The following is a 20,917-nucleotide window of genomic DNA, read 5'->3' as shown; positions in this document are numbered from 1 at the left end:
TAGATTGACTCCTTTGCCTGAAGACCGGTTGAAACTTGTGTCTCAGAGTTGCTAATGCTCACTGAACCATTTTATTGAAGATAAAGTAAATAAAATAGATTGCCATATGAGAATTCTCTGAAATCAAATGGAATAATTTGGCAGGTTTAAGCCCATAAAGAAAGCAAAGCAGTGAGACAGAATACTTTTTATGTTCAGTATATTAAGGGGTAAATATTCTTGATATATTAGACCTAAAATATTTAGATTTTTCAGTACAATTAAATGTTAAATATAATTCTCAACTGCCATGTCATTTTTGATGTTAAACAATGGGCTTTCTCCAAGAGAGTAATATGAATAAAAACTTTTGGAACTACAATATTGTGATGATTTTTTTTCTTTCTCTTTTTGTGACACTTAAGTGCGTGGATCAGTAATCTCAGATAATTTAATAAGCAACACAAATGAATGGATTTGCCAGAGTACACTTTAGAATCCCAAGTTTGGAAAATAGCAGTAAACCTTAGTCCACCCAAAGATGACGTTAATCTTGAGCATTTTATTCTTTAATCAAGATTGTGTGTTCACATAAGAACAACCTTTTCTGAAAAGTATCCTGTGGAGTTTTTTTTTTTTTTTTCTTTTTTGAATGAGACTGTTAGGTGTATTCAAAGAATAATTATAATATATGTGTTTTACATATCATGTGAAATAATTAGGGGAAGGAAGAAAAATGTTAGGGTGACCTTAGCATCTTGAATCCTGTGAACTTACAATAGCATATAGTAGCACAGTAACACTGACACATTTGATTTGTGAAATACAAAGTATTTCAAATATATTGAAACAAATATATTGTTTTGTTTCTTTGACAATATATTTGTTACTTTGACAATATATTTGTCAAAGTAACAAATATATTGACACATTTGATTTGTGAAATACAAAGATCTGAGCCCTTGCATGAAGATATTTTGAACATCCGATGCAGAGAAATGAAGATCTCTGATTGCCTGGGTCAGATGAAAAGTAAACATTTATAGAGGATAGATCAATAAAAGAATTTTGTAAGAAAATTTCTGAAGTTGCTGATTAAAGGTAGTATCTCTCTTCAACCTTATAAAGATTCTGTTACATTAATACTTTCTCTTATAATGTATCTTGTGGTTTCTCCAAATTCAAGATAATTTCCATCTGTGCCCCTCTTAAATGTGTATAATTTTTTAAAAAAATTTGCTAATATATTTCATTTGTTTCACAGGTGATGATTTATGCTTACTTTTAGTTATATCCACTATATGCATTTTTATTTTTTTTATTATTATTTTTTTTTTCTGTCAAGCTGCTCTTTATTTCAGGGAGAGGGCAGGGCAGGGGGCTCAGTCTTTCTTAGCAGCGACTTTCCTCATGGCGCCCAGAACCTTTCTCAGCTCCTCCTGCTTCCTCTTGGCGCGGATGTGTCCCCATCCTTTTCTTGATGAATTTCAGGGCCCGTTTGTCCTTGGAGACCTTCCGTAACTCTATGGCGCGCCGCTCCTATGGGGCGAACCCACACACCTCTCGGATCATGTCCCGCACAAACTTGTTGTGTTTGGTCAGGCTCTCGTGGTGACGGCTGTGCCTGGGCTGGCTCACGTTCTTGGTCACCTTGTGGCCCTTGTTGAGGCCCATGGTCTTAGGGGTTACCCAGAGCTAGGGCTGCTGCTTTTCGATGGTGGCCGTAGCAGAAGCATTTTTTGCCTCAAAGTGCGCAATAGTCCATCAGTTCGCACTACTATTAACTATTTTTTGTAATGATTTTCACCAACCCTGCCGCAGTTAGACATAAAGGATACATTGCATTCTCATAAGAACAATAAGCCATCTGAAAGAAATCCTTGACACTGTTTTGCCTTTTAAAGTAATGTTGTCAGTCAAGAGCTGCTTTAGCTCTTGACCATGACTTTGACTCTTTTCCCTCCATGGGATTCAGTCAGTTTCGAGGTTCAGTCAGTTTCACGGTTCAGGCTGTTTCCAAAAGTATGTGAGGCTGAATAAGAATAAACATGCTCCATGTTCCCTTGTGAGTGAACTGAGAGGTTATCACATTGCAGTTTTTCCTCATGTAGTGGTGCTGAAAGTATAATCAGTTACCCAGTATTATGAAAATAATGCTCTATGTTTAGTGTTCCAGTGCCCTTATATTGTATACTTATCTTTATTATTATATTCTATACTTATTTCCTTCTGATTGATCAGAAAATGTTAAAGTCTGTTCTTTTATCTAGAAGTACATCTTATTTGCTATGGACTCCAACCATTTCCTTCTTTTGAGATTTTGGTTTTGAGTGTGAACTTGCCCCCAGGAAATCATGTGTCAGGAAAAGTTTTCTCAAAATGAGAACAACATTACATGGAAATCTGACAAGGCTTAGATCCTTTAACAATGTATTCTAAACTTGTAGCAACATGCCAAACTGCAGATCAGAGAACTTGTAGCAGAAGAGCTGTGCTTGGTAAGTCATTTCCTGTGCTCACCCTTGACTTCTCCTGTGTCTCTGTTCACCACTTGTTCCTGCTTTGTCTTTATGCTTCATTCTCCTTTGCAAAATGCTTGTCTTCTTTACATTATTCGTATTAAGTAGTGTATGTTCTTTGGTATTACTGTCTGGTCTCTCAGTCAGCACCGTGAGCTTAGAATAGTAACAAAAGTAATAGTAATAACATTAATAATACTATCCAACATGTTGCAGTGTCAGGTATTCTTCTCAGTTATCCACCAGCATTAGCTCCTTGAATATTCACAATCTAATTGTTATATACTTGTGAGGTAGAAGGCAATACAATCTTCATTTTACAGATGAAGGTGTGGGGCTCAGAAACGTTAAATAATTTGCCCAGTGTTACCTAGTTACTGTGTGACAGAACTAAGACTTGAACTAAGGCAGTTTAGCTTCAAAGCTCTCCAGAACTCTATTGCCCAGGACTATTGAACAACTTCTCCTCTCATGTGGTTTCACTCGTGGCCTAAAACACAGTATGTAATTTAAGCATAAAGAGGTTTATGATGCAGTTCCACACCTGCATATTAAATTTTTGGAAGCTAGCATAGTCGAAATCAGTTAACTTCTGAATTATAGAATGCATTTTAAATAAATCACTTTTCTTTCAAATAGAGACACGTGGACTAAGGTGTGGAAATATTACTAAGAACTCATGAACCATACATACAGAATTAGAAAGAATGACTTGTATTTAGTGTTTCAGTCAACTGAAAGGGATTGTTTCATATACTTTAAAATTTTAGTAGGCTAACATGCATTCTGAAACTTTTTTCAGTATAGGTTTAATTGTCTTACATAATTATAACAAAAATATGCTAAAACTGAATGTTGCAATCTTAAAAATAATACTGCTGAAGGTAAGTAACTATACAATATATCATTCAAGATGCTTTTGTGAGTAAAAAGGATTCTGTTAGTATTTACCCCAAGCAATAGGTATGTATTGGGACTATCTTGGGTGAAGATGTATGGATATTCTACTTGAAGCAGAAGCTGTTAGTTGTCATTCCAATATCCTTTCTTCTCTTTTTTCTTTGATAACAGAACTCTGATATTATTAAGACATACTTTATTACTATACATAGCATATACTTCATGGGAAACTGACCCCATATCTAGTTCCAAGAGGTGGATCCTGACTAGGTAAAACCAATTATGATGATCCTATTCTTTTCCCAGTATAGCTTATTTATATTTTATTATTAATTTAATAAATATTAAAAAATGTGAAGTAACTTCTCTAAAGTTATATAAATAAATAAATTTAGTGTTTAATTTATTAAACATGAAGCCCTTTCTACCTCTTGATCAACTGAGATAGTAACTTTCTATTTAATATATTTTGACGTAGAATTTTTGTCACTTAAAGTTATAAATATTCTAACTAATATACTCATTTTAATCATTATTTGAGGAGTCGGACTCTCACCAGACTTTCACATTACAGGGATTTCTATTTGCATAATGCAGGGTGGGTTTAGGGAAGAGGACTGAGGAGCTTAATAGGGAAAACAGGAATAGAAGTTTATCTCCCAAGAGTTCAGAAAGGTTATTAAAATGAATCGAAAAGTGGTTTCTTTGTCTTTTGTCTTCTGAAAATGATTTAAGGAAATCAAAGGATTACACAGTACTCATTTACACTTTCAGGTTGACATAGATATTCCTTGCAATTTCTGTGACATTTTCTTACAGGAAGGCTTATTCCAATTCTTCCAGCAACTACCCTAACACACACTCACACACTCACACACACACACACACACAACTTCACTTTTGGTGGGATTTTTGAAAGGGAATGGAAAAGAGATTTAAGCTACTAGTTTTTTCTTATCTGAAGATAGCTGCTTCTCTGGTTCTTATTATTATACTTTAGGCAATTAGATATATAGATTATATATTTCTTTACATCACAGATGACGATTCAATCTATATAACCATAGGAAAGGGAACTGGTTAAGTTAGAGTATATAAAACAATATAATAACAAATAATATTTAGATAAATGAATAATGCAGGTGTGAAGCACTATTTAAATAACATATTTTCCTTAAAATATGTATTTATTTATTAGAAAATTATATGCAAAAATATCATTGATTATTTCTGGGAGACAGGTATATAAAAGATTTTCATTTTCCTATTTATATATTTAATTATTTTCTATATTATTTCAACTTTGTTCATCAAACACATTTTTTTCCTGAAACAAGAACAAGTATTAAAATAAAATAGGAAAAAGTTCTTATTCTCAACTGGCTGCAATTCTCTGAGTAGTACACTACTATAGGTATAATTAACCAGATGCCTCATTGCTCAAGCATTCTTAGTAATAAAGATTTAATATATCTTTTCTTGTGTTTCTGCTCAGAATTTTAATACCTATAAAGACAATGTTGTTGTGAATCACAACATCATTAGAAACTGGAATTTTCACTTGGAGAGTTTTTTTTTTTTCCTTGATATCTGTACACTTTTCAAAACATGTAAATGTTAGCTGCTAACTGGCTTATCTTTAAAAACTGTCTTTCATAAAATCTGAAAAGCACTCCTTTTCATTGTGAGAGATAATTTAGAATTAATCCTAAGACAGAACTGACTAAGCCATGTGATTCTTAGCCCCATGAGAATGAGATACAAATCCCCTTTTACACAACCATGTTTTAATTCTCCCTTTACTAATATGAAATGTAAACTTTTAGATATATATTTGAGATATATTATTTCAAAAAGCAATATAATGTAAATGGTTGATATACTCAAATTGGAATTCACATTCTCTATCTTAACGAAATAGTCATATAAATGCCCTAATTGCAGAATAGCCATAATTTTGACAGCCAAAAAGAGTGATACATAGACCATCATTAGTGCTGTTTTTCAAAACGCTGAAAACCGGACAAGTTAGAAACAAAACACATGTTACTTTGATATAAGCATCATTGAACTTCTGGAAAATTCATTCTATATTAAGAATATAAAAATACCTTTATTTCATACATAAAATAAGGTTAGGTCTAGTCACAAGTTTTTTAGTTTCACAAATATTTGGAGAAAGTCTTGAAAGATGTGATAGCATTCCTCATTATTGTGGATGGCTACCAAACATAACTCCTGTCCACACATGTTAACCATGTCTCAAATTGTTGCTACATTCAAAAATTCTCCCCATAATTTTCAAAACTCCTGTTAAATAGTGCTATGCCCCTCACTGAGGAGCTTTGGTTTTGGTACCGGGAGACCTAAGTGCTTCATCTCTGCTACCATCTGTGAAGTTGGACAAATGTGTTTATCTTTCTGAAGTTCAGGTCTGTGATTTATTTATGGAAAATGACATAAATGAAAAGGACATTTTGCACTGGGTGTCTATCATCTCTTTTAAAAGTATAACATCTTGTAATTCTGTAAAATAAAGTCCCTATCTTATCAGCATAACTTGGAGGAACCTTCTAAGAATGTTTGTTTAGAAAGATTAACTTTCTAAAATGATTCCCTTGCATCTGACTTCCAGTACTTGGGATTTGTATAAGTTCTCTGTGGCTTTCTGCCATACTTTTTAGGCAGCTCATTGAAGGTAATTAAAATGGTAGAAGTATCACCCATCACTATATGACAACATTTGACAAGTTCATCATTAGTCATTTGTATAAAAAGCAGAAGTGATTAATGATAAAAAGCAGAAGTAAATCTCTGAGGCTGTTGATTAGTAGAAGTCAACCCATAATTTACTCTTATTGAATTTTAACTTCTAGATTGTAATTATCATGATTACTTAACAATATTTATTGACTGCTGTCTTACATGTAATTCCATATTTTGATCTTTGTTAACTAATTCAAATTTTTGTAGGAATCTCCATGTTATAACAGTGGTTGGTAGAGCATGCATTCACACATGTGCAAATATGATTCATTCAGAGAAATCACCATATACATCTGTATAGTCACAACATATGAACTTTTGATGGTAAAACCATTGGGTTTTAGAAATTTATATATATGTACAAATACTCATTTATTAGTGCAAACCTATATGGAAGTTCCTACTTGCTTCGTACTTCTCAGTTTAAAAGCACTTTAAATATATTAAATCATATAATACTCAACAACTTCAAGAGGAGTTCATACTATCATTTATTCCATTTTAAAATAAACATAATTTGAAGTTAGTAAGAATAGAGACAGTATTTAAACTTAAGCAGTTTGGTTTTAGAATCTGTAATTTTAACCTATGAATTATTGTGATGGACACACCGAAAGATAACTCTATAATGAGCCAAAGTTTTGTATAATTCCCTTCCACTGAGTGAGGGTGGAACCTACGACTTGTTTCTAGCTAACAAATATGGCACAGATGATAGAATAGTCATTCCATAAATATATGAGACTCCATTGTAGCAGACTGGAGCAAGTGATTATTCTGCTGGACTTGAAGAAGAAAGCTGCCATGTTTCTGAGAAGACTGGGAAATGGCCACATGGTAAGGAACCGTCAACAGCCTCTCAGGAGTTGAAAGGAGCCCCAGCTTAGAGCCAAAAAGAAAATGGAGATCTCGATCCTACAAATCCAGGAATGAATTCTGCCGACGATCAAGTGAGCTTAGAAGAGGGTCCTGAGCTCAAGAAAAAGAACACAGCCTGGTTTATACCTTAACTGCAATCTTGTGAGAGCCTGAGCAGATGACTCAGCTAAGCTATGCCCAGATACCTGAGTTACAGAAATTGCAGGGTAATAAATGCATGTTCCATTATGCATCAAGTTAGTCATAATTTGTTACATAGCAATAGGTAGCTAATACAATTTTGAATAGTTGAAATAAAACCCCATATCACTTATTTTTAAATAAGTAATTGTCACAGATAACATGGAAGTTGAAATGATTTTTGAGGATAAAATTGAGCTGTTTGGAATTTTGACTATGTGATTGTGAAAAATCCTACACATACAAAAAGAGATATGATTGAAGGCAATGATATTTGCATCTGGGAAGATTTTAAGACATGTTTGCGAAATAGGAGATACTTATTAAAGAACTTATGATGTTTTAAAGGAAATCTCAACTTATAAAGTGAATTTGAAAGTCATTGAGGGATGTTAGTAGAAGGCTTGTTTGACCAAAGCACTGGAGCAGAGAATGACTGCACATAGAGCATTCATCTTTCATGCCCTCTAGTAATCATTTTCCTTACCTCTTTTCTTTGTAGATCATTTTTAAACCTTTGTTTCCTGTTTAATCTCTTTTATAACCAGAGTTTTACTCCTTCTGCATTTTTAATCTGCTCACCCTTTTCTATTTGTTGTCTGCCTTAGAAATATGAAGTTAGAGGTTTTAAAAAATCTTCTTATTGATAATATACTTTTAATCTCAACTTTTGGGGCAAGTTAACTCATTTCTTTATAGTTTAGTTATTGGTTAGTTGTGAACTTTGTGACTCACTGTGATTAATAATTTGTAAAATAAGTTAATTTTAAACAAAGTTTGTAAAAGTAGAATATTGACTGCCTAAACTGATACTCTAAGAATGAAACATGAGATGTTTTATTCTCTTATTTATTATTTCACATTTTATGGCTGCAGGCTTTATACCTTTATGAAATCTTTAATAATTTTTAAGTATATTGATGAGAATAAGTATGGCGAATACTTAACAGAAGGAATTCAAATGCAATTATAATTAGATATATAGTACATTGTAGTCTAAGTAATAACAAATAGGTAGGTGGATTTACTTTAAATATTTTAAAGCTGTTACTATAGGATTGTTTGCTTGTGCTATTACAAGTGACCTAGTACTTGTGGCCACAGAAAGTAGCCTTTAGCAAACAAAATAAACACTCTAGCTTCTAAAGGTCTTTAATGAATATGGGTTTCCAAGTTTTACATCTTAAACTCTAGTGGCTAATCATGTGAAGAATGGTAAATAAGTGTGGGGAAGCTCAATGCTAGACTGCAGAATAAATAAAATTTGTAAATAAAAAAATCATTCATTTTTATCCTTCACTTTTATATTGTTAAAATAGAGGCTGGGCATGGTGACTCATGCCTGTAATTCCAACTTTGGGAGGCTGAGGTGGCAAATCACTTGAGGCCAGGAGTTCAACACCAGCCTGGCTAACATGACAAAATTGTCTCTGCTAAAAATACAAAAATTAGCCAGAAGTGGTGGTGCATGCCGGTAGTCCCAGCTACTCGGGAGGCTGAGACATGAGAATCACTTGAATCCAGGTTGTGGAGGTTGCAGTGAGCCAAGATCGCGCAACTGCACTCCAGCCTAGGTGACAGAGCAGGACTCTGTCTCATTCATATATATATACATATATATATATATACACACACACACACATACACATACACACACACACACACATATATATATATAGAGAGAGAGAGAGAGAGAGAGTGTACATGTGGAAATTTCATAAATTGAAGTTCAGAATACTTCTTTCTCTATAATCCATGTTCTCTTAATGATACTTTGTCTTTACTGTTAATAGTTAACTATTTCCCACATGTTCTTCTTTGCACATCCACAAAAATGGTTTGAAATGTTTCTGAAGCAACATTAAAGGCATTTAAAAATAGAATAAAACATTTAAGAACAGAAAGCAATTCTGTGTGCTGAAAAGGCATTAACTCTACAAATAGTAAGCTAGATATATATTTTATCATTAAATATTTTATAAAATTTTTACTATGCTGTCTTATTCTGGATATTTTAAAAAGATTGTCATTTGTATCATTAATATAAGAATGAAAAAATACAATATGCTTGACCTCATTTGACTTTCTGACGTTGAATCATTTAAAAGGTTTGTAAGACGTTTAATTACCAAAAGGTATGATCATTATTCATCTCATCATTTGATATTTAACGTCAACTGAATTGCCTCCCTGGAGTGCACTGTGTTTCACAGATCAATGAATTTACCACGATCTTGAAGGAGAGCTTTAAACGTTCATTGAAAAGAAGGAAAAGTATATCCCTCTTGTAAAATGGCTTACATATTCATTTCATCAGCTTCATAATTATTTTATTTACTTCTGTGAATAAGTCTCCTTATAACAGTATTTTTGAAGTTTTACATATCCTTTAAGTAAATTAAATTATAGTGTTAATCAGATTTGTTTTACTCAAATGCACTGAAAATTCTGTAACAGAGAAATACAGAGGTAGATTTCTTGAATAAATTCTACTTTTGAGAGCTATCTTAAATGACTCTTATTTAAAATATGATTCTCAATATTCAGTACAACTTCTGTAAAATGATTCTTATAAAAGCATTATTTTATATTCCATCCAGTCCTTACACATTTATGAGGAAATTGTACAGTAAGAAGTTTGCAACTGGAAGAGGAATTGTTCCTTCTTTCCCACTAGCTCCTTGGATGCTCCCTAGTTCTGATGTCATATCATTGAAACGCAGTTAATAAAAACACTCAAAGTTTATTGTGTTTGCTCCATGCCAGGTCTTCTAATCACTTTATACATCTTAACTCATTTAATATTTCACCAGTCTTATAATGTGGGTACCACTATTCCCATTTTTTGCAATTATATAACTTGCCCAAGGTCACGTAGCTAATAAATAGAAGAACCAGACTTGGGCCCTTGTGAGTGGGTCTTAACCACTTGTACATACTGTCCCTTGGGCAGAAGAGGAGAGTCATAAAAAAAGCAGTTGGGCTTTTTCTTTTTTACACTTTAGCCAAACTAATTTTAATCTTAATGAAAAATAATATAAGCCATCACTTTCTGTGCTACCCCTAATCTGAGGTGGTTTGGAGAACAGAAGTTATATATATTAAAATTATAGGATGCTCAGTGTATTATTAGGTTAGCCAGAGTACCAGGTCTGATACTTGATTTTACCCTATTTACATGTAGTAAGTCAACCTATTGCTGTTTTGTGGATTCTGGCAGAAAACATGAAACTCTTAGAGCGAAAAGAGTAATTACAGCACAGCAAGCCACGTGAATATTCGTTTCCTTTGCTCCCAAGTGCTGCAGGGGTGATACAGTATGGCCCAAATGGATCCTGTGCACGCACAGGGTATTCATTACAGCTGAGGAACACTCAGCTAGGAATATCTGCTACTTTTATAGAAAGCAATAAGCAAACCTGCTCTTTGTCCCAGATATAATACCTTATCCCTTAAGGTTATTCACTGCAAACACAACCCTAAGAAATACGCCAGGTGAAAACTGCATAGAATCTGTATTCTTAGTGCATCTGGCAAAAGGTATAGGAGGGCCAGAAGCTCATGGAGAATGTCTTTATCAAGTCTGAACCCTGCACTATGTTAGTTTCTTATGGCTGCTCTAATAAATTACTGCAAACTTAGTGGTTTAAGACAACATAAACTTATTATCTTAAAGTTCTGGAAGTCTGAAGTATGACATGGATTTCACTGGTCTAAAGTAAAGGTGTCAGGAGGGACATGTTTTTTTTTGTTGTTGTTTTTGTTTTTTTCTGGAGGTGCAAGGGAAGAATTTGATTTCTAGCCTTTTCCAACTTCTAGAGGTTGCTTACATTTCTTGGCTTGGAGGCTCCTTCCATCTTCAAAGCCAGCCATGACTGGTTGAGTCTCTCAGATCCCATAACTCTGACATTGGCCTCTTCTGCCTACCTCTTCCACAGTTAGGACTCTTGTGATTACAGTGGGCCCACTGGCTAATTCCAGATCATCTCCCTATTTTAGGATAAGCTGATTAATAATCTTAATTCCATCTGCAGTCTTAATTTCTTTTCACTGTGTAACATAACATTTTCAAAGGTTCTGGGAATTCAGATGTGGACATCTTTGGGAAGCCATTATTCTGCCTACCAAATATGCTGTCTTGGTTTTTGGTGAATTTTCATGAGTTTGTGACGTTGTTGTCCACTCTGATTAATTTGAGTGACAGAGGTTAGGATTAAATCATTCAATTTGTCTCATACAGCATTTAACTAAGGCTACTATTAATAGGATTTCAAGCAGCAGGATTAAGGCCACCTGTAAATGCTGACCTCATTTATGCCCCTCAGAGTCTTGACTCAGCCAATTTTGAATAACTAGCCAGGACGGACTAGTAGGTCTTAGTTTAGCCAGACAAGATGTAGTCTAAGGCCAGTTAAGGACCTGCACAATGGAGTTTAAACAGATACACTGGCCCGTAATCCCAGCACTTTGGGAGGCCGAGGCGGGCGGATCACGAGGTCAGGAGATCGAGACCATCCTGGCTAACACGGTGAAACCCCGTCTCTACTAAAAATACAAAAAAATTAGCTGGGCGAGGTGGCGGGCGCCTATAGTCCCAGCTACTCGGGAGGCTGAGGCAGGAGAATGGTGTGAACCCGGGAGGCGGAGCTTGCAGTGAGCCGAGATCGCACCACTGCACTCCAGCCTGGGCGACAGAGTGAGACTCCATATCAAAAAAAAAAAAAAAAAAAAAAAAACCCCCCCAAAAAAAAAAACAGATACACTGATATTTAGTGTCATTATCAATCATTGCAGGGGGAATAGGTGGACCAGAAAAGAACCCCCACATAGATGCATTCTGTGGCCCTTTCTCCTTTATAAAAGGGGTACATCAGTTCTCTTCAAGATGCATTACCAAGCTTTATTTGGATCATCTTTATACTTTAGTTTGGTTAAGTGACAGGCAGATTCACTGAATAGCTAGCTGCACTATGATTGCCATACATTTCATAACCGAAAGCCAATTGGGCATCAGGAGAAACATGAATTCATTTTAGGGATATTTAAATAAGGTTGGATTAATTTATGTGTTTGAATACATATTGGCAGTCGGGATGGGGAGAGGATGTTTAGGAGTTGCCAAAGATGGCATCAGGCACAACAAAATAGTTTAGGTGTCATGATGTTCACATTACCTTGTCTGTTTTTGTAGCTTGTGGATGGGGATGATAAACTGAGCAACAGGTCACATTACCAGCTGCAGGAGCTGCTTTACTTAAATGAACCGTATGATTATTTTGCTGGGCGGTGGCACTAGATCTAGGAGGGAAGGAGCGTCAATTGTTCCTCCCCTCTCACCTTCCGGGGTCGAAGGTCCTTTCACTTAGTGTCAGGATTATTGCTTTCACTTCATAGCCACAAATTTGGCATGCCACAATCCAGTAGCTATAATTTCATCTTTTTTCCAGACATCCTCTAGTTTCATCTCCATCTTTCATCTTAAAGGGCAAGATGGGAATAGAAGAAGAGCTTTTGTACAAAATAGAAACCTATGATAAGCCCACCTTGGCCCTCATAGGCCACTGTGGGGGACTCAGCGAACAATATACTCAATCAATTGGTCATTATACTAATGACCTAGGATTATGTTAATCCAACTAGAGTATACAAGGGACTGAACTACAAGTAGTTTGAACTCCCTAGGACTCCTCATAAGTGAGTTGCCACCTGGAAGGGATACCAACCAGGCTGACTGAGGATTACTGTGGATAAGTACATCGTATCTAGAAACATTCAGAGTAGAATCCTAAATTTTCAAAACAGGTCTATATAACCATCACCCTTTTCATCCTACTCATTATCCAGGAGATGGTCAAAGGCGATAAACCCTTTTAAGGGATAGCTATATTTAGTGACCAAATTGTCCTGCTAAGTTGTGTAGACCAAAAAGAGATGAGAGATAAAGGACCAGAAATATTTCTGAATTGCTTTTTGAGGATACTGTACCAGTCTTCTGCAATCCAGATGCCTGTGGAAGGTAGAAGCATGGACTGTTGTTCATCAGTTACCTTGGCTTGCGGTCTATTGTAGGGTGATCTTTGCAATAAAGATGTAGAATTGTCCATCTGTAGGTGGTCCATAAAGCTGAAAATATGACATAGTTAAGTTTCAGGGCCACAATATCATGGCCAGAGTTTGCTGATTAGACTGAAACGGTGTCACTGTAATCCAAAAAAGTCTCAACAGCTGTGAAGCATCAACAGCAGTAGACCTGAGAGGGAGACACAAGACTGATATAGTCAATTTGCCAGGGGCAGGTGGAATCAATGCTGTTGACTCTCTCAAGTTGATTTTCTCAAGTTTCTACATATCTTGTAAGCAGAAATACTACCTAATCTTTTCAGAATGTGTATAGCAAACAGTTTTGGAAGTTAGAGATACAACTTTTATTTGCAGCAGAGAGCAGGTTTGTTCACTTTTTGTTATAATAAAGACAATGTATCCTTCTGAGATAAAGATTAGACAAGTGTAATTCCTTTTATAAAATATACTGGTTCCCTAAGATAAGTGATCTTTTTTGTGTGCAGTGTCACTTGGCCCTCTTCTCGTCACTCTGTGGAAGCTGAAGCTCGGGAAACTGGTTTCTTGTTATCTATAATGTTAGACCCTTTCTCAGTTCTTGACAATCACCATAAGAAGTGTGGCTTCCTGTACCACTATACCAGGGCACCAGTTTATAGCAGGTGCTATAAGTCTGGCATGCAGTGGTAGCTTCTGCATCAGAAACATAGAATTCTGAATTGTGTGTCCAGTTTATGATGGTGGGTCCACAGCCATGACTGATATGATGATGGTACAGGTAGCAATAGTGGTAGTCTGGCTGGGACAGGCTTGATCAGCATCTTAATTCTAATTGATCGCATCAGAGAACAGACTTTTAATGTGGTCACCTTTAGGAATGACTCAGACTCTCTGATCAGCAGCTACAAATTTTTCCCCATAGTTCTCAGCTCTAAAGGGAGATGTATTTTTTTTTCTTAGAGACAGAGTCTCACTTTGTTGTCTAGGCTAGAGTGCAGTGGTGTGATCATAGCTCACTGCAGCTTCTGACTCTTAGGCTCCGGTGATCCTTCAGCTTCAGCCTCCTGAAGACTGAGACTACAGGCACATGCCACCACACCCAACTCTTTTTTTTTTTTTTTTAAGATATGCGGTCCTACTACATTGCCCAGGCTTGTCTTGAACTCCTGGCCTCAAATGATCTTCCCACCTTGGCCTCCCAAAGTGCTGGGATTACAGGTATGAGCCACTGCACCTGTTGGGAGGTATCTTTAATCTGCCAGTCTCTGCTTTTCTAAGTGGTAGACCAAACATCTGGGATATTGTCAACAGTCCAAGATATAGTAAAAATGTGACAAGGCTCATAAAGTTGAGTTTTGGTTATTGCTACCTTGAGTTACACCCACTAGCTGAGTAAGTAAGCAGCAGCAGTCTAAGAAACATCATGAAGTTTCAGCTTAGCCAGAGTATCAGGGAAGCAGGTCCAGGCACTTAGGGGAAGTCTGTAAACTGAGGGACCAATTGAGATAGCAGCTTTACCTTGAGTGGTGTTAGGGTGAATGTCTCCCCCAGAGGGGTAGCCGCCACTTGTTCATACAAAATTGAGATGCCACTAGGACTAGGCTAACTGGCTCTTGAATGTACTATTTCCATTTGACTACAGAAGCCTATGAAGGCCCTTCCTAGCTTAATAGTCATCATGTCCAAGTTGATCCTACCCTCAAATGGGAATGTCAGGCCCGAGGGTCACAAGAGTCCTCCATATGTCAAGTGTTAGGAGAGCATAGTAGCATATTAGCTGCCTTATTTTTTTTTTTCAAGTGGGTGTACAGTGGCAGTATCAGGCAGGTGGCACTATTTTACTGGAAATGGTCTTTTTGAGTACTCTGGAAGGCACCAGAGTTTCTAGTTGAAGCTGTGGTTTTCCTTTCTCCTCTTTAGATTCTGTGTTGTTTGTTGTTGTTGTTGTTGTTGTTGTTGTTGTTGGACAACCTGGGAGAAATTAGGGAGGTGGAGTGGGGGACATAGGGGTGAAAGTGCACATCTCTCTATCGCCCGTCTTCATATGGCCATCACTGAATAGGAGGATTTCTTCTGACATTTAAAGAACACTTTTTTAAGAGCAGGAGTGAAAGTTTATTAAAAAGCTCTCTAGCAGGAGTGAAAGGAAGTAAAGTACACTTGGAAGAGGGCCAAGTGGGTGACTTGAGAGGCCAAGTGTGCAGCTCAGCCTTTTGACTTGGGGCTTTATATGTTGACATACTTCCGGGGTCTTGTGTTACTTCTCCCCTGATTCTTCCCTGGTGGCGGGCTGTCTGCCTGCGCATGCTTGAGTCCACTCGACCACCTTCTGAGATCTTATAGGGAACTTGTGGATCACCAGTTTCAGGTGTTTTCTATCTATTAGGAGACTGCCTTTCCCTGGCGCTGGCTGTGACCAGTTATTTTAGAGAGACAGTTAACAACCACCTGACCATCACTTGACAGTCACCTGACATTCCTGATATATGTGTGTCAGGTGGGGGACGAGCCTCTCTTGCCCTGCTCATGACTGACTGACCTGTTGTAACATTTTCTCCCTCAAGAGTCCAAGACCCCAGTTATTTGGGGAAATGGATAAAGGTCAGTCTTCCATAACTGTTTCCTGCTGACAAAGGGTCAGTGGTGATGCTTCTGTGGGTCTTGGCCTCTTACTAGCTGTCACGGCAGGAGGATGGCCTTGTGGATTGGTGAAAGTGGTATCCAGCCAGGTCCAGGAGAGACAGGGGCAGGATTTCACCAATGCCAAATATACTTCAGCAGTAGAAGCCACAAGATTACATTATTAAATTGTTCCAAGAGTCCCCCCAGTGCAAACCCTAGCTCAACACCATTTAGTTATATTCTGGTGTGTTTTCCTTTTGCAGGAACTCAAACCAGAGTTTCTTATGTGTGCATGAGTTGGTGGCCAGAGTGACAACTGGTAGGAAACTATGTCGTTCCCCAGCTAGGAGAACAGAGAGGAGGGGTACATGATAGTAGGGGGTCAAGTTTACAGAGACAGTAGGAGCAGTGGGAAGGAAACTGAATGGCAGGCTTTTCTTAAAAAATCTTCTTTATTATTCTACATTTTACTTTTAATTTTTAACCTTTTGCAGTGGACTTGGTGCTTTAGTTCTGGGAACTCTTTCTTGTATACCTCCTGGGCCCTGGAGCCTCTTTTGTACATGCCCCTGTACATGCTGCTGTATTTCACATCGTAGTTCTTAATGCCTTCTAACACTTGTGCACCCAGTGTCTTATTCTCCTTACCAGCCAAGCTGGGTGGGGCAGGAGGAGGTTGCAACAGAAGCCAGATGCATGAGCTTGGCCCAGTCTTTATTATTATTATTATTTGCATTTACTTTTTTTGAGTGGCCACCTGCTGGGCACTCAACCAAATGAACTTTAATGTATTCAGTTCACCCAAATCTCCATATTGAATAGGGAAGTCCTGATTGCCAACATTATTTATTTTGGGTTTGGGGATTCCATGATTCAGTAGCCACATTCACATTGCCTTTTGTCCTTGGTTGCTGGACTTGCTATCCTATTGTCAAGAAAACAACATATTCTTTTTGCTTTTAGAAGAGTGAGGAGCAATCAGGGTATCATTTGAGCAGCTTGTTTTATTTCTGTCTCTCTCTGTTTAGCCTCTAAACATTATCTTAACTCCCATTCATGAGTCCTTATTCATCCCTCATCTACTACATAGGTGAGAATGTTCACTTATGGAACCCAGAGAGCCTTTTCATTTCTTCAAACCTGATCCAGAGAACCCTTTTCCTTCCTGTTCCAGAAAACCATGTCTCTGTTAACATCTTATCCTTTGTCAAACCTGTTGGGTTTAGGGTTTGAGTTTACCTAATAGTCTAATAATTAGTCTATTATTATTTAATGGATACTGGCAGGAGACATGAGATGTCAGGGTCAGAGTCAAATAACTGAATTATAGCACAGCAGGCAGCATAAGCAACAGCATTTTTGTGTTGGTTCCCCTTGCCTCAAGTCTCAGAGCGATGTCTACAGCCCAGATGGATGCTTTGCATGCTGTGGAGCTGCAGTGAGTTTGGGAAATCCACCACTTTGTAGCAAGCAGTAAGCTAGCCTGCTCTGTCTTCAAGGGAAACATTACCTAATTCCTCAAAGTTGCAAACTGTAAACACAACCCTGATAAATGGCCTGGGGCAAGAGCAATCAAGATGTGTTCTTGGCACACCTATCAGAATGTGGAGAAACTTGAGAGACTCATGGAGAATTCATCAAAAGGTCTTTATAGAGTTTCACTTCCTGCCTTTGCATCTTGTGTCTCAGAGTATTTTATAACCCACCATTTTTGTGAAGAGGGGGAAATACAGTGACTGAACATCTTCACGGTGCGATCACATACAGAGTCCAGAAATTCTCTGAAAATAAGGAAAGTTTCTAGATTTGCTACATGCGTAATTCAAGGAAATAAAAATGTGGGGTTACATTCTGTGTCTGAAAGTTTCCAAGCTAAAAGACACCACTACGAACATAAGTTTATAGAATAACATAGCTTTGGCTCTTCTGTGATGAATTATTTGGCTCAGTGATAACAATTTACACATGACTTTAAGGACATTAATCTTCAAAGATACTTCCACTGATTATTTGGAACATCTTTCTGGAAAAGACAGTCTCTAAAATGGAGAATTTTTGGTAAAAATGCCACAGAATATAATCTTACGTTTCCATTTTACTAAATTATTAATCTATTAAAGGTAAAACAAAAATATGCTCATTATTTGAAATTTTATAATTCTGTATAATGTTAAAAATAACTTCAAGAAAGGATATATGATTCTAACACGTATCACCTGTACATATTATGCCTAAGGTAATTATAATGCAACATTTTATCTTGAGTCTAATTGTAACTGATCAATATTTTTTCAAACTGAAAGTCCGGCTCCATTAGTGGTTTATAAATTAATTTAGTGGATTTTAACCAACATATTTAAAAATGTAATGGAATAAATAGAACAGAACAGAAAGCAAAACCAAAAAGAAAAGAAAAGAACAGAATAAAACAGAAAATACATGCCATTATGGATGAATATTCTGTGAAACTTTTATTTATGTGTATTTGAGTTCTCAGTGCTAATTACATTTTTTTTTCTGCTATGGAATATGGTCACATTAGTTTGAAAGATTATCATAAGTAGTGAAACAGCATTATATTTTATATAATATAATAATTCATATTATTATATTATATTATATATATATAATATATAAAACTGTTTTCTTTCTGTTGACAGATAAAACTGTAAAAAGCTGTGTTTGGTAAAATTTCTGGTCATTTTGCTCTGCCCTAGCTGCTTTTACTAAGTAAGCTGTCATAGATGCACCTTTGCTCTTTGCTTCCTTCAGACAGCATGGGTAGTGTATGGACTATAGACCTGCAATGCTACGAATCACCTGAACAATCTCCACTGAGCAATTTTCACATAGTTCAATCAGATGAAAAAGCCTATGATATTGTATTAATATAAAGATATGGTCTTGTATGAAATAACTGTGATCTTTTGACTAAAGAAAAGTTTGAGGCTAAGAAAGTTTAAGGCTATCTTATTCATCTTTGTGTTCCTATACCTAGCCTCATGTTAGTATGTAGTAGGTACCTAATAAGCACTTGCTGAATAAATGAGTAAACAGGTGACCACTTTATAAACTTGGAAAGAAGCTATATTGGCAATTGATAAGGTATGTCTCTCAAATCAGGAGAATGATTTTATTTGTAATGTGTTATCTGTCTTATTATCAACAGCTGTGTGTTTTGTGAGGCATGGTCTCCATATTTCACTAAAACTATTAATAAAATGGATAAAATAATGCTGCTTTTTGTGTCCTGTGTGCAATGATTATATAAATGGCTGTTTATTTAACATTTCTCATGCATTGCTGTTTACTTCTGAAAGAAAAAAAAAAGTGGTTCTAAAATGATAAGCACCACCTTTAAACATTCTAACATTTGCCAGAAAAATCTGATAGTATTTTTGTCAGCCAAGTGCATATACTTTGCCTCCCTAACACTAACCAATGTCAATCCAGGTTCCATCACTGTCTTTGTGGTGGCTTTTTCCAAAACTCTGTGAGGGTTAAATGTTTACATTTCCTCTCTGGGAATTTTATAGGAAGTTTCCTGGGAATTTAATAGGGAATGGAAGGAAACTAATATTCATTAAACAAGAAAATGATTTAGGCATTGTATTGGGCACATTTTCTCATTTATCTAATGTTCAAAGTACCCATATTATAGAAGAGGAGTCTGAGGAGCATAAAGTTTAAATCCTGCCAAAGCCCATACAGCTAGTAAGTGGTTCAGTTAATATTTAAATTTAGACTTATCTGGTTCCTCGGTTTCTATTCCATTAGACCTCTGTTATTCAATCATTTTTAATTAATAAAACCATGTTATGAATGTAAATGTCGACCATACTGTTGCATGAAATATTCTATTTTGGGCTACAGTGTTCTGGTCATCCGCACCAGCTATTAAATTTTTTTAGTTTTATTTTCTGTCCCTTGTATTATAAAAAAGAAAATCACCATACATGCACACACACACGCACACACAGACACACACCTACACACACACAACATAAATACAGTCAATTCTTGTTACTTGCTGTAATTATGTTCTATGAAGTCACCACAAGCACTGAGTTAGTGAACACTGAACCATTGCTCCTCAGAGGAATACAGGGAGGGCTAGGTTCCTTGTAAGACTCTGGTCAGAACATTTCCATCAGTTGATCAATATATAACCTTGTTTTATGTGTATTTCTGTTTTAAAAACACTGTATTTAATATATATTGTTGCTTCATTATAGCCAATGTCACTATAGCTCATGCCTGAGAAAAGCTTATTTAACTAGCACACATCTTTTCCCCATAGGGCATATCACAACCTTTTTACACTGAGGAACACTAGTCAGCACTTCAGTACTACATTTGGGACCTATTTTAAACAGTGAAATCAGCAACAAAAAGGACAGATATGGCACTAAATAGACTGTGAAAAAGACGTTTGTTTACAGTATTGAGAACTGAAACAGGAAGGCAGAGTGTCACCTTGTCTAACTTCAGCTGGGCATGTGTGTGTCAGACAACTCAAATTTTTTACTGTTTTGTACATGTCTGTGAATGGCCACAAAAGTGCTGTATTGCTTTTTCAGTTACAAGTACATTTTAGCACATAGGTGAATTCGCAAATACGGAATCAGCAAGAAAACGGATCAACTGTGCATACATGTATAATTATCTAAAGTGTTTTATCAAAATATGCATTACTCTTATTCTCCAACATCATGTTCTCGACCAGTTCATTCATTCAGCATATATGCTGAGCATATACAGTGTGAAAGGCACTGTTGTCGGCACTACAGATTTAACAGTTAACAAAACAGGTATAGTCCCTACTTTTCATTGACGATACAGTATATTTGTGTAAAAGTGAATAATATGCTAAGTGATGATATGCACCATAAAGAAAAACAAAGCAAGAGAAAAATACACACTGACGTTGATGGAACTTTTTTACATAAGGTGGTTGAGGAAGACCTAACTTGTATGGTGGCTTTATAGTAGGGACCTGAAGGAGACAAAGG

General features: G+C 36.4%; 1 protein-coding gene and 1 pseudogene across 1 annotated transcript in view; one reads left to right on the top strand and one right to left on the bottom strand.

The window, feature by feature from the left end:
* The window catches only part of FOXP2 (forkhead box P2), a 595,047-nt gene that overhangs the window by 206,978 nt on the left and 367,152 nt on the right, over positions 1-20,917 (top strand). The window lies entirely within an intron of this gene.
* On the bottom strand, positions 1,362-1,653 carry LOC126949824 (60S ribosomal protein L36-like; annotated as a pseudogene).

The sequence above is a fragment of the Macaca thibetana genome, chromosome 3 (assembly GCF_024542745.1).
Source record: "Macaca thibetana thibetana isolate TM-01 chromosome 3, ASM2454274v1, whole genome shotgun sequence".
In the NCBI taxonomy this organism is placed as follows: Eukaryota; Metazoa; Chordata; class Mammalia; order Primates; family Cercopithecidae; genus Macaca; species Macaca thibetana.
The sequence above is the reverse complement of the archived record's forward strand: the minus strand, read 5'-3'. Positions and strand labels throughout refer to the sequence as shown.